The sequence below is a fragment of the Solanum lycopersicum genome, chromosome 9, assembly GCF_036512215.1.
Source record: "Solanum lycopersicum chromosome 9, SLM_r2.1".
Lineage (NCBI taxonomy): Eukaryota > Viridiplantae > Streptophyta > Magnoliopsida > Solanales > Solanaceae > Solanum > Solanum lycopersicum.
Genome location: NC_090808.1, coordinates 14811770 through 14826810, shown reverse-complemented (window position 1 = coordinate 14826810; position 15041 = coordinate 14811770).

Genomic DNA, 15041 nt, shown 5'->3' with positions numbered 1-15041 from the left:
AGCCTTAAGCTTGAGTTTAGTTTAGAGCAAAGTGAGATATTCCCAAAAAACAGTACATGGGAACTAATTATTCCCAAAAGAACTTACAATGTTTTCAAATTTAAAAAGAAGAGAAAATGAGATTCCCAAAGAGCCTTTGGGCTAGTTTTTAGTTAAAGAGATATAACTTTCTAATTGAAGCAAGCAGGGACACTGAGATTTCCAAGATAGCCTTTGTGCTAAGTATTTTGAGAACTAATCTTAAACCAAAGAATTAGTGTGTTTTAAAACATAAGAGCCAGTGTATTTTGGGAGTATTATTGAGCACCGATGTGGGGAGAGTTTAGAAAACTGACAGCCCCCATAAACCATGTAGCCACCAGGGTAGAAGAAGGTCATACTTTTAGATGAACTCTTTTCACAGTAGACTAGTAAATCAATTAGGGTGTTCAGGTCTTATACCTTTTGCCAGGTATAGAATGCGCTGGAAGCGTGAGGTAGATCGTTGTATCATAACTATATCTCTTAAGTGATGGTTGTCGGTGAAAGAAACTCTCACATAAGTTAAATGTATTTATTTATATACATTAGTTGAATTGTATTTTTACATACATCTCAGAGTTAATTGTATCATTGTACACATTTAGAGTTTACAACATGTTTTCAAATAATTTTTCTTTATACCGCAGTTGCTTTTAAATTGCTTTATATTGAAAAGAGTTTGTAATTTTTGAGTTGAGCAGCTTATTCCTTTCAAGATTAAGTTATTTTAGCAGTCCAATTCTTATACTCATACATTCAAGTACTGATGTCAGTTGGCCTGCATGGTATCATGATGCAGATGCATGTAACAAGGATTGGCATGTGATGCACTGTTGATCCAGTTGAGCAGTTTAGAGTCAGTTGGTGAACCTCTTTTCATTTCGGATGACTCCTTTTGTTGTTTTTTCAGTATTTTCTTTATTAAGATGTTGTGGGGTCTGTCCCAACATTTATCTCAATTTTAGAAGGCTTCATAGATAGACAGTCAAGTGTTAGTAATTCAAGGGTCTTTGCATTATCATTCTTATGTTAAAGACTTAGGTTGCCATTTTAGCCAAATTAAATATTTAAATCTTTAGGTATTGTTGTTATCTTATTATTCAGTTTAGTTCAGTTCTGTGATCATTATAGTAATGATTGTTGTCTTCCCTTGAGTTATGTAAGCCAGACCAAGGGTCTGTTTGAGGCCAAAGATTGTCTTTGAGTGCCGGCCATGTCAAGGATATATATTTGGGGCGTGTCAAACTTGGTATTAGATCATAGAGTTCAAGAGTCTTAGGGAGTCTATGAATTTATGTCTGTAAAGTCCTAGTTATCGGTGTGAAGCGTGTCACATCTATAATTAGGAGGCTGAAAAAATTAGGAAATTCCTCACTTCTTTCATATTCCTTTCGTGCGTTTGAGTCATCTCAAAGTTTCTCTCTAATTCGTGCTTGCATGTGTTTCAGATAACCTTGCCTCCAGGGAGAGCAGTAAGAGGTCATCCATCTAGGAGGAATGTAGAGAAGCAGAGTTGCCCAATGCACCTAAAGTACAACCGCAAGGAGAAGTTTCTAATGCTGAGTTCAGAGAGGCAATGAGGATGCTCAGTCAAGTAGTGACTAATCAAGTTTGTCATAAGAGATGAGCTCAACAAGAAGTGGCTAACACTTTGAGGATTCGTGAATCCTTTAGGATGAATCCTCCTAGTTTCACCAGTTCGATCACTACTAAGGATCCGGAGAATTTCCTTGAGGAGTTGGAGAATGTTTTTGATGTGATGCATGTTGTTGATGCTGAATGAATTGAGCTAGTTGTATATCAACTGAAGAATGTGTCTAGGACTAGGTTTGATTAGTGGAAGGAGGATAGAGATAAGGATGCACCACTTCCAAGTTGGGCCTGCTTGGAGAAGGATCTCTTTGAGCATTTCTTTCCTTGAGAATTTAAAGAGGCTAAGGTACGAGAGTTTCTTTCACCGAAATAGGACTCCTTGAGGGCGCATGAGTATGGGTTGAAATTCACCCAATTGTCCTGCTATGTACCTAAAATGGTTTAGGACATGAGGAGCAGGATGAGCTTGTTTGTGCTTGCATGGATCGTGCATCAAGCAAAGAGGGAAGTTCTACAATGCTGATAGGAGACATGGACATATACATGTTGATGGTTTCTCTGCAGTAGGTTGAAGAGAAGAAGTTTAGGGATAGAGAAGAGTATAGAAGCAAGAGAGCTAAGACAAGGAGTGAATGGGGCCAGCAGAAAAGTAATTCCAACCAATCATCCTTCCAACCAAAGAATCATGCCCCATCATCTACTAATGCACCTGCATCTAAGAACAAGGATGAATACTATTGTCAGAATTCTAAAGCTAAGCCAGTATATTCATAGGGTCGTGTGGTGCGAGGGGGTAGTAATCCTCCTTCCTACACCAAGTGTGGCCAAAACAACTCTGGTGTTCGTCATGAGGGCTCAAAGGGTTGTTTAGAGTGTGGTCAGACCAAGAATTTCATGATAGAGTGACCTAATAATAAGCAGGGAATGGTAGTGGGGGAAATAGAGCCTAGGCTTCTTCAGTTGCTCCACAAGACAGGGGTGAACCTAGAGGAGCTACTTTCGGAACTGGCTGAGGAACAAACCGTTTGTATTCTCTCAACAATTTCCAAGAGCATGAGAACTCTCCAGATGTTGTCACTGGCTCAAGTGTTTGACTTTACTGTATATGCATTGCTAGACCCATGAACGAGTTTATCTTTTTGAACTCCATATGTTGCTATGGACTTTAATATTATTCGTGTTAAATATGTGAACCATTCAGTATCTCCACACGTGTTGGTGAATATATTATAGCAGAAAGATTCTATCGTGATTGTCCCATTTCCGTTAATCCCAAGAGTACTATGGCTGATTTAATTGAGTTAGACATGGTACACTTCGATGTCTTTCTTTGTATGGATTGACTTCATGCCTTTTATGCCTTAGGTGATTGTAGAACTTGAATAGTCAAGTTTTAGTTTCCAAATGAGCCACTCTTAGAGTGGAAAAGCAGTTTAGCAGTGCCTAAGGTTCGTTTCATTTCATTCCTTAAGGCGAGGAAGTTAGTTTTTAAGGGGTGTGTCTATCACTTAGTCCGAGTTAATAACTCTAGTGTTGATATACCTCCCATTCAATAAGTTCCAATATTGAAAGACTTCCAAAAAGTCATTCCAGATGATCTTCATAGTGTCCCTAATAAGAGAGAGATAGACTTCGGTATAGATCTTCTTCCAGATATTATTCCTATCTATATCCTGTCATATAGAATGGAACTAGGAGAGTTACAAGATTGAAAGAATAGTTGAAAGATCTGTTAGATATAGGTTTCATTCAACCAAGTCTTTCAACTTGGAGTGCTCCGGTATTATTTGTGAAAAAGAATGATGGTTCCCTTAAGATATGTATAGATTACCGTCAATTAAATAAGGTTACCATTGAGAATAGGTATCCTCTTTTAAGGATAGATGATTTTTTTGAACTTCAGTGTGCTTCTTGTTTTTCCAAGATTCATCTTAGATCGGGTTACCACCAGTTGAAAGTTAGAGAATACGACATTGCAAAGACAACTTTTAGGACCAGATATGAGCATTATGAGTTTTTGGTCATGTTTTTTGGGTTGATGAATGCGCCTGTAACATTAATGGGTTTTATGAATAGAGTCTTCAAGCCTTATTTAGATTTGTTTTTCATCGTCTTCATTGATGACATACTAATATATTCAAGAATGATGAAGATCATGCTAGTCACCTCATAATAGTAACTCATACTTTGAAAGATAAAAATCTATATACCAACTTCTCCAAGTGAGATTTTTGTCTTAAATCTGTGGCATACTCAGGCCACATAGTTTTAGGTGATAGGAGTAGAGTTGATACCCAAAAGATAGAAGCAGTTGATAGTTGTCCTAAACCTACGTCTCTAACTGATGTAAGGAGTTTCTTAAGTTTTGCCGGCTACTATAGAAGGTTTTTTCGATGGGTTTTCATCAATCGTGTATACTTTAACCAAGTTGAGTCAGAAAACAATTAAGTTTTAATGGTCTGAAGTGTGAGAAAAGCTTTTCAGTGTTAAATAAGAGGTTGAATATTGGCCAGTCTTAACCTTAGTAGAAGGTACTCAAGGTTTTGTGCTGTACTATGGTGCATCTAGAATTGGTTTGCGTTGTGTGTTAATGCAGAATGGCAAGGTTATACCTTATGCCTCCAGACAGTTAAAGGTTGATGAGAAGAATTATCCAACCCATGTATTAGAATTGGTTGTTGTAGTATGCTCCTTGAAGATGTGTCATCACTATTTGTATAGTCTTCATGTGGATGTCTTCACTGATCACAAGAGCCTAGAATATGTGTACACTCAAAGAGAATTTAATCTTAGACAAATGAGGTGGTTAGATTGCTCAAAGATTAGGACATGAGCATTCTTTACCACCCAGATAAGGCTAATTTTGTTTTTGATGCCTTAAGCAGGTTTTCTATGGGTAGTACCACCAATGTTGAGGAAAAGAAGAAGGAATTGGCCAAAGAAGTGCATAGACTTGCACGTATAGGAGTCCAATTCGTGGATTGCACCGAAGGAGTAAAAGTGATAACAAATGGGGATGAGTCAACATTAGTGTCAAAAGTGAATGAGAAGCAAGACCAAGATCCCATTTTTCTTGAATTGAAGGAAAATGTTCATAAGCAAAGAGTATTAGCTTTTAAACAAGGGGGAGCTGGTGTGTTAAGATGTCAAGGTAGATTGTGTGTAGTTATAGTGGATGGACTTTCAAGAATTGACCATGGAAGAAGCTTATAGCTCTAGATATTTCCATTCATAGGGGTTCCATAAAGATGTACCGCGATTTGAGAGAAATATATTGGTTGAATGGTATGAAGAAGGGCATTGTCGAATTTGTTGCCAAGTGCCCGAGTTGCCAACAAGTTAAAGTAGAGCACCAAAGGCCTGCAGATGATTAATATAGATTTCATCACAGGGTTAACAAGGTCTCGCATGAAGCATGATTTAACATGGCTGATTGTCGATAGAATGACAAAATCATCCCACTTCTTGCCGGTAAAGACCACTCATCCGGCAAAGGATTATGCAAAGTAATATATTCAGGAAGTAGTGATACTTCATGGAGTCCCACTTCGATCATTTTAGATAGAGGTGCACAATTTATTGCACAATAATGGAAATTATTCCATAAAGGTTTGGGTCCGTAGGTGAACTTAAGCGCTGCTTTTATCCTCATATGGATGTGCAAGAGGAGCGTACTATCCAAACCTTAGAATATATGTTGAGGTTATGCTTTCTTGGTTTGAAAGGCAAATGGGATGTTACCTACCTCTCATTGAGTTCACTTACAATAACAGTTACCATTGAGCATCCAAATCCCTCAATATGAAGCTCTTTATGGGAAAAGATGCAGATCTCATATTTGGTGGTTCCAAGTTTTTTGAGCAGGGTCAATAGGACCAGATCTAGTTCACTAATATATGGAGAAGGTGAAGATGATTCAAGAGAGATTGAAAATGAAACAAAGCCTTCAAAAATCCTAGAGATGTTAGGAGAAGGCCGTTGGAGTTCAAAGTGGATGATTGGTTATACTTGAAGGTTTCAGTCATTAATGGTGTTATGATCTTTGATAAGAAGGTGAAACTTAGTCCCCTACATATTGGAGCTTTTTGCATAGCCAAAAGAAATGGCAATGTCGCTTATGAGTTAGAGATGCCACAAAAGTTATCAGCAATTCATCCAATGTATCTCTATGTTGAAAAAATGTGTGGAAGATCCTTCATTGATCTTGCCAACAAAAAACATTGGGATTAAGAATAAATTATCCTATGAAGAAATTCCGGTTTAGATTTTAAATCACCAAGTTGGCAAGTTGAGAATAAAGGAGATTGCATCAGTCATGGTCCTTTAGAGGAACGAATTTGTTGAAGAGGCTACTTGGGAAGCTGAAAAGAATATGAAAATAAGATATCCACATCTCTTTGAATCATAAGAGAATGTAAATCAAGTTACTAATTCTCTTCCTAGTATCTTATAAACTATGAGTAAGCATGTGGGTGGTTACTTTTGTTTGTTGAGTGTTGAACTTGATGTTACTATCCTTAGCATAGTATTAGAAATCTCATTCGAGGGTGAATGTTCCAAGGGAGATAGATATTGCAACATCTCAAAAATTTGAAATAGCTAAGAATAATCTTATAAATTAAAATATTTATTCTTTGAAAAAAAGGGAAAATTCTAGAAAATTGCCTTAGTTAAGAAAGTGAGTTTTGGTCATTATCAAAGAGACATAACTTCTATATTAGGATGAGGCAGAGGTAATTCTTGATATGTTTGGAAAGAACTTGAAGAGATCTTTCCAATGCCACCGGGTTTGCATATTTTCGATATTGTATGAGAAAAATATGTCTATTCGAAGTTGGGTTGTTGAAGAAAGGAAAACCCCAAACAGGTTTTAAGGAAGGGAAAACTAGTCTTTTTTCACTAATCAATTTCATATTTCATTTTAGGGGTTTATTTGGGATACTAAAAAGTTTTAGTACTAATTAAAATTCAACTTTACGCTTAGGGTTTGGAAAAGAGAGAAAAGAAAAAGGAAAGGAGAAAAGTCAAGAATTCCCCAAGAACGCCAAGTTTTGCAAGTGGAGTTCGTCGGGGGTGATCCCTATCAAGGTATGTGAGATCTTTTAGTGGTGGGTCAGTTTACTCACACATCAAGCTTGTTTCAATCCCATGGTTTTGAATTTATTGAATGAGAATAGTGAAGTTCTTGAAGGACATAGTTGAATTCTTGTTAATTGAGTAGTTGAATGCCTATTGTTGCTTTGATTCATAATTCTGAGTTGTTTTTCGAGTTAGCTTTATTAGGAGTTGAAGGTACTAATAATACTAAAAGTTTGGGAAAAGAACTATGGAGGTTTTGTGGAGTTAGCGTTGAAAAATGAGATGAAAAAATCGTCAGACGTCACCTGAGCAAGGTTAGACGTTTCGTGCCACATTTGCACCAGAGGGTCCGGGGCGGCGCACCTACTCTTCACCAAGATAGAGCCTCAGACCAATGATGTGTCAGGCATGGAGGGCCATAACGCGCCCGAATTTTTGTTTTTCTCTCAATTTTCGTAGTTCAGTCCGATTAAGACCTCCTAAGGCATTTTAAAACTTCTTAATGATTCTAACTACTCTAAATGACTTCTAATCATATAGAAATCATCCAGAAACACGAATTTACAACCTTTAATCCACAACATCAAATTAAAGATAAAGTTAAAGCCAATTCTAGAGATTTCGTAAAGTTCTTTCACGTAGTCTTTTGCAAATACTGGAAACTTGTTTTAAGACTTAAATATCACTTGAGTAAGGACTAAATATTAGAAGGAGAAGTTCATTTCAAGTTTCAAAAGTTTTTCAAAAACTTTTTAAGTGTCGTTTTCAGACATAAGCTCGAGTTTAGTTCAGAGTAAAGTGAGGTATTCCCTCAAAGCAGTATATGGGAACTAAGTATCACATTTAAAAAGAAGGGAAACTCAGATTCCCAAAGAGATTCGGGCTAGTTTTCAGTTAAAGAGAAATAATTTTCTAAATGAAGAAAGCAGGGAATCAGTGTGTTTTAAAACATAAAAGCTAGTGTATTTTTGGAGTAGTATTAGGCAGCATATGGGGCATAGTCCAAACAACTCACAGTCCCCCCATAAACCCTGTAGCCACCACGGGTAGAAAAGGGTGAGACTTTTTAGATGAATCCTTTTCATAATAGACTAGTGGATCCATTAGGTTGTTATGGTCTTATACTTTTGGCCGGGTATAGGATACGCTGACATCATTAGTTATATTGTTTTATCATCACTATAACTCTTAAGTGATGGTTTTCGGTTAAAGAAACTCCCACAAAAGTTAAATTTATTTATTTATATACATTAGTTTAATTGTATTTTTACATAAATCTCAGAGTTAATTGTATCCTTGTATATATTCAGAGATTAGGACATGTTTTCAAAATTTTTTTCTTCAAATCACACTTACTTTTAAATTCATTTATATTGTAACGACTTAGTTATTCTTTAGCTTAGCACAACCAAGATAAGTGTTCCTTCTTACTCCTTTCAAGATTAAGTTGTTTTAGAATTCCAACTCGACGGCTTGAACATTTAATGTACCGATGCCTGTTTGCTTGCATAGTATCATGACGTAGAAGCATATAACGAGGATCGACATCCGGGGCATTGTTGGTCCAGTTGAGCACTTTAGAGTCAGTTGGTGAGCCTCCTTTCATTCTGGGTGACTCCTTTTATTGTTTCTATTATTTTATTAGGATGTTGTGGGGTCTCTTCCAACAAGTATTTAATTTTTAGAAGGCTTCATAGATAGACAATCATATGTTAGTAATTCAAGTGTCTTCGCATTGGGTTTCCATTTTCTCCAAATTGAATGTTTAAATATTTAAAACATTCCTGTTATATTATTATTCAGATCAGTTTAGTTCTATGATCATTATAGTGTTGATTGTTGTCTTCCACTGAGTTAACTAAGCTAGGCCAAGGGTCCCTCGAGGCTAGCAATGGTCTTCGAGTGTCGGCCACGTCCAGGGTGTAGGCTCGAGGCATGACATAAAATGAGATACCATCCACGTTAATTAGGGTAACATCTCTCACACATGTTCATAAATTTTTTATTACCTTTCTTGATTTAAACACCTTAAATGGTTACAGATTGGTTGATGATTGATATCCTCCTGTCAGAAAATGAATGGTTGGCCGAAATTGTGAACCTAGCATACACATTTATGTCAAACTGACCTTAACTAGTATAAAAATATGACAATTTTAAAAAAGTGCACATTTTATTTCTAAATTTTAAGGCTGGTGTATAAGCAAAACTTAATGCACATCAGGATCTCAAATACACTAATATTACAAAGCTTTGTATTTTATAATAATATACTCAAACCATGAATCACAAAAATGGTCTTTTTACCGCCATGCCTTGCCCTATTATGTTACCACTACCATCAATGAAGGAAAATGTGTAAAATATGTTGTAATAACCCCATACAAGCTGCAGAATCAATTTGTAGTGGTTAATTAAGAGTTTATCCGCTACGTCAATCAAATAATCAATGTACGAATGAAATCTATTCTTTGTTAAATATTATTTATGAGTTTTATTATATTAATTAGGCCACAAATAATATAAGGAAAAATTACGCGGTTATGCAAACTTATACTACTTAATTAGTCATGATAGCTATATTTTTCTATAATTAGTATTTGCGATGAACATTATACGTTAATTACATGGACTGCCTTCGAGTTTGTTTAATTAGTCAACATTTTTGTATGTAGGGTTCGCCAGAATATACAAATACATATGTATAATACACAATTATCTAACCGATATACGTATACAATTTAGCTCTCTCCCACTCAATACCCTATCTCGTTCGCCTATATTCTCCCTCTCCCAATCTCACTCACATCTCTTCTCTCTCCCAATCTTGCTTGAAATAGATACGAATGTATATGTATAATATACAATCATCTAACTGATATGCACATAAAGTTTATCTCTCTCGCTTTCTTTACCCTCTCTCACTCGCCTCTCTCCTCCCTCACCCAATCTCGCTCTTCTCTCTGCTCTCTCCCCCAATCTCTCTTACTAGATATACAAATACATGTGTATAATATACAATTATCGAACCGATATACATGTACAGTTCACCTCTCTCCCACTCTTTACCCTCTCTCCCTCTCTTTCCTCTCTCTCAAAGACTTGCTCGTCTCTCTCCATCCTATAACATGTAGCTACGAATTGTAATTATCAAACTATAACTATAAAGAGTAATTAGGTTATCTTTGAGTGGCTTTACGTGAAATTTCTTCATAAAAATAATGGAAAATTTTCATAGCAACAATATTTTAGCTTTTAGTAGGACTCATTAGAAACAAGTTCATTATTTATTAATTATGTCATTGTTTTAGTTTGTTAGGAGATTCATTATGTATTTATTTTATTTTGATTAATTTGAAAGATTACAAGTAATTAATAACAGAGAAAAATATGGAACAAAATTTTTTAAAAAGGTATAAAAAAATTTAAATACAAATTAGTTGTGTTTTGAAAAGAGCATAAATAGTCATCTTTTTGTCAAGTGTTTTTTTTTTGTTTTCTTCTTAAGAACATAAAAAAATAATTAAACTAATTTAGTTTGCCTTCCAAATCATTCATTTGATAAGTTTCAATGCTTATTCAAGTTGAATACGGCATATATTTGAAACATGATTTTTCAAAATTGATGACTATAAATTTGTTGCATCCCGTGAATAATTGAAAAACAATCAAGTATTTTTTTTCAATTTTTTTATTTGTTTGAATCGGATAATCATATATGTCAGAACAAAACTTTTTTTCTCATTGAATATGTGAAATCTTTGTATGTATTGGGATTTATAGCTTTTTCGGATATTTTTTATCCAAATTATGATGTATAACAAATGAAATTGTTTTTTTTAGTTTAGTAGTTGTTTTTTCTGTTTGAATGCATACAATAATTTGTATCCCATTAAGTTAATGTAGCTAATCGATCATGAATTATATGTTGAATACAACAATATATGAATATAAAAGTGAAATGAAAATACATAATTATAAATACAAAGTGAGACTGAATATAAAGTTGTGAATACAAAAATAAATACTTTCTTCATATGAAATATAAAGTGACTTTGAAAGGTAAAATACAAAATGATCGATCGTGAACTATACGTTGAATACAACAATATATGAATACAAAACTTAGATGAAAAGACAAAGTTATAAATACAAAGTGAGATTGAATATAATGTTGTGAATACAAAATAAATACTCTCTTCATTTGAAATACAAAGTAACTTTAAAAGGTAAAGTAGGCACATAAAATACAAAACATGTTGGTATACATTAGGTAGAATATAAAACAAAAGAGAAATAGAGACTTCTCCATGTATAAATTGTGATTGAAGTACAGAATGAATACCCAATAAAATATAAAATTGTTAGCATACAATTAGGAAGAATACAAATTAAGAATGAAATACAAACATGTTGGTATACTAATTGTGATTAAAATAAATTGTAAAAACAAAAAATGTAAAATTTTTTGATATATAGATAGAATGAATACACAAGTAAACTGTTGATTCACACATTGTAGGATTAAAATTGTTTTACCCGAACCTAAAAACCTAAAAGCAAATACAAATATATTAAAAATCAAACAAAATAAACATATGAATGGATTTTTAGATTCTAATAAATGTAAAATATTAAAACGAAATCAGAAAAAAATCAAAAAAAATTATTTAATCAACTAAAAATATGAGATACATAAATATTAGATGAATATGAAAATAAACTTACATAACAATTTTTTAAAAAATAACGAAAAATTTGTAATGTGTACAATGTGAAATATAAACCATAAACGCTGATATTGAAATCCGTAATACGTAGAATCCAGAATACATACCGTAATCAGTAATCTTAAACAACAAATATAAATAAATCCAAATAAATAATGAAAATTACCTTGCCAATCGAGAAATCAATTTTAATTAATAAAGATATTTCGTTTAACATAAAGAAAAATACTTGAATTAAAATATATATTTTTATGAGCAATTTGTGAGCAACTTCAAGAAAGAGAATCTGGATACGTTAAAAAAGTGTTAGAACATGAAAGGTGAACAAGAAAGGTTATTGGGTATTAGATTAATCAGTAGGAGTGAAATTCCAAAAAGAAAGAGGCAAGAATCCACCAGAATCTCTTAACAAAGAAAACGAAGGAGTTCTGATGATTGGTAATAGTTTCTCTTTAAACTGTTTGAATGGTGGATGCTTTCAATTTGCTTCATTGCTATTCTTCACGGGTAAAAGATATTGTAATTTCATTTAGTAAGGAAAGAGAATCATAAATTATTGGGTATAATAAAAGTATAATCCTTATTACCTTATATTGCTATATTCGATACTTATATTTTATAAAATAAAAGATATTAATAATAAAAAAGAAACTTGCCTTAAAAGTATGTGTTAGTGTAAAAAAAGTGCACACGGACGGTGGATACAAGTTAAACTCAAATCTGAATACATATAACTTTGTAAAATATTGTCATTTTAAAATTATAAATAAATATTTAAAAAAGTGTTGTTATTTTCAGTAAATATGTTAGGTATTATGACTTAATTGTTAATTTTCCCTAAAATAATAAGTTACATTCTCCCACTTGGCCTAATTACCATATAACTATATATATTTAGTTGCACATGTAATAATTTTTTTTGTTAAATGTTTATCATACATACCACAATATGAATGTAACATCTCAAAATTTGGAAAGTTGAAAGGAAAAGGAAATACATATTTTTGGCTCTGAAGTAGGTTCTTCGAATCCAACCTACAAACCATAGGAATTTCTACGAGTCATAGGAAGGGATTCCTTAACTTTTACATTAGTTTTTGGAATTTCAAGATTATAATGTTTGAACTACGAATGAGCAGGTTAAACCGCAAGAAGGTTGACGAGTAGTAGGTGGGTTCCGTAGGAAGATTTGAGACTTGGTGAATTCTTAAAACTGAAAATTGGATTTTTTACATGTGGATTCAATAGACCATAGGAATTTAGATGGACCACTCATGGAATGTAAGGTGAATTTTTTGGATTTCCAGTGAGTATACTATGGTTGACTAGTACATACCATAGTAAGTTCTACGGACCGTACATTTTAACCATAGGAACCATCCGTCAGTTATTTTTAAAGGTTTTGGGGTTTTCCTATGACTTAAATGTCCATAGTATGTAATTTTACCCCTAGTTCTAAGACATATGACTATCCTTCTAGCCCTAAAACTACCGTAAATCTCTCATTCACTCAAATTCCTAATTCATATCCACATTCATATTCCTCAACTATCTATAAAGTTCACGAAAGAAGTCCAGGGCTTTAAAATCAAGTCTCATTTTTCACCATTGCTTTTGGGTTTTAATTTCCAAGGTGTGTAGAATATCACCGATGGGTACAATTCACTGATTGAGTTCCAAAAGTTTCTCTATTCTCCAAGTTCAATTTCATCAAGTTGATTTGGTTTTCATTCAATTCCTCATGGGGTTGTAGTTGTTTTGATTTAATTATTTGATTTGATATTATTATTATGGTATTGATTCAATTACAAGTTTTCCAGTTGATATCACATGAACCCATGCATTGACTATGAATATTGACTATCAACTCTCAAAAGACATGACTTTATAACAAAAATATGAATCTATAAATGATATTTTCACAAAGTTTATGCATGATTTGTGAAAAGAAAGGTTTTATGATATAGGTTGCTTTTACATAAGCATCTATGAAATGAAAAGATTTTGTGACATACTAAAGAATCATCATTGGTGAAAGGTTTTCTCGCACATTGATCTCAAAGACATGAATTTATGGAGAAACTATGAATGTACAACATGATTTTTTCACGAAGTTATGCATGATTTATGAAAATAAAGGTTTTATGATATAGGTTGCTTTAAGATAAGAATCTATGAAATTGTGAAAGGATTTTGTCACATATTAAGGAATCATGATTGGTGGAAGGTTTTGTCACACATTCTTGATCCAACATTTAATGAGCTACTCTCTGATATTTTAAGCTTGGATTAGTAGCTTAATTGTTCTCTTCCGCGTATGATAAGATGATTATGACATTGACTATTTTGTTGGGATTTAACTTAGCATTGATACAACTTTGAGGTGGAATCTAAAAAGGGATAGTTTCTAGTAGGAACCTCTAATTTCAAATTATTTTCCCTTGTAGAATTTTCTTGAATGAAATAGTTAGTGGATCCACAAATAGAATATAAATCATGATATGGATTTATTCCTTGGCAAGTAGACTCTCATTTCTATGTGTGCGAGTTGCATTGGATTCAATGTTATAGCTCGCATGGTCTATTTCTGATTAAAGCTAAAATCTCAAAAAAATGTAAAGCTACTTCAAAGGTTTTATGAAGCTTTCCTTATGATTTTAAGATGCATTGACCATGTTTATGATTTACGATTTATCTTTAAATGATATCAGTATGTTTAGCTTTGTTATACATATCATTTCTTTGATTATGTCCCCTTATGATCAACTTTTACATTTTTATGCATGCCCCTCATACTTAGTACATTTAATGTACAAATTCATACATTCTCCTACATTATCTAATTAATGTAGTGTCCGATTATCTATCGCACGCCGTTTGTTTCAACTTGATTGCCTTGTAGATGGAAGAATTTGTGACTCATGTTTTGAGGACCATGTCACTTTTATTAGTTTCATGTTTTTTTAAGTTTTCAGATGTTGTACGTGGTGTACGGGTACATTCTGACCACTTCTTTTGATGTATTAGAATGTCTTGTCAAGACTATGAGTATATTTTTTCTTTTGATGTTAAGCTTTCCTATTCTGTGAGATTATTTTTATTTTTATCTACTATATTGCGTTGTATGCATATTAAGTGATTTTTAGGGCCTCTTGGGGTCTTATATGCCATGTTGCGTTCAGGGTTCAATTTGGGTCTTGACAATTATATGCAATAATGTCTTCTAGACATATCATTTAAGAGCATGGAACTCATTCTGAGTTGGGAGTTACGACCGTTTGAAAATGACCAAAATCCACTTTCCAAACTTGGGTAATTATCCAGATTTTTCCTTTTCTTTACAAAAATGATATTCTTAGTTTCTGAGCTTGTTCCTAGCTAATTCAAATTTGTGAGATGTTACAATGTCTCCCCTTTGGGAACATTCGTCTTCGAATGAGATTTCTTTCACTAAGGTAAGGATAGTGACATCATTTCAACACTCAACCAACAAAAGAAATTAACCATATGCTAACTTATAGTTTATAAATTACAAGAAGAGAATTAGTACCTTGATCTACATTCTCTCCGGATTCAAAGATATGTGGTTATCTTTTCTTTATATCATCTTTAGCTTCC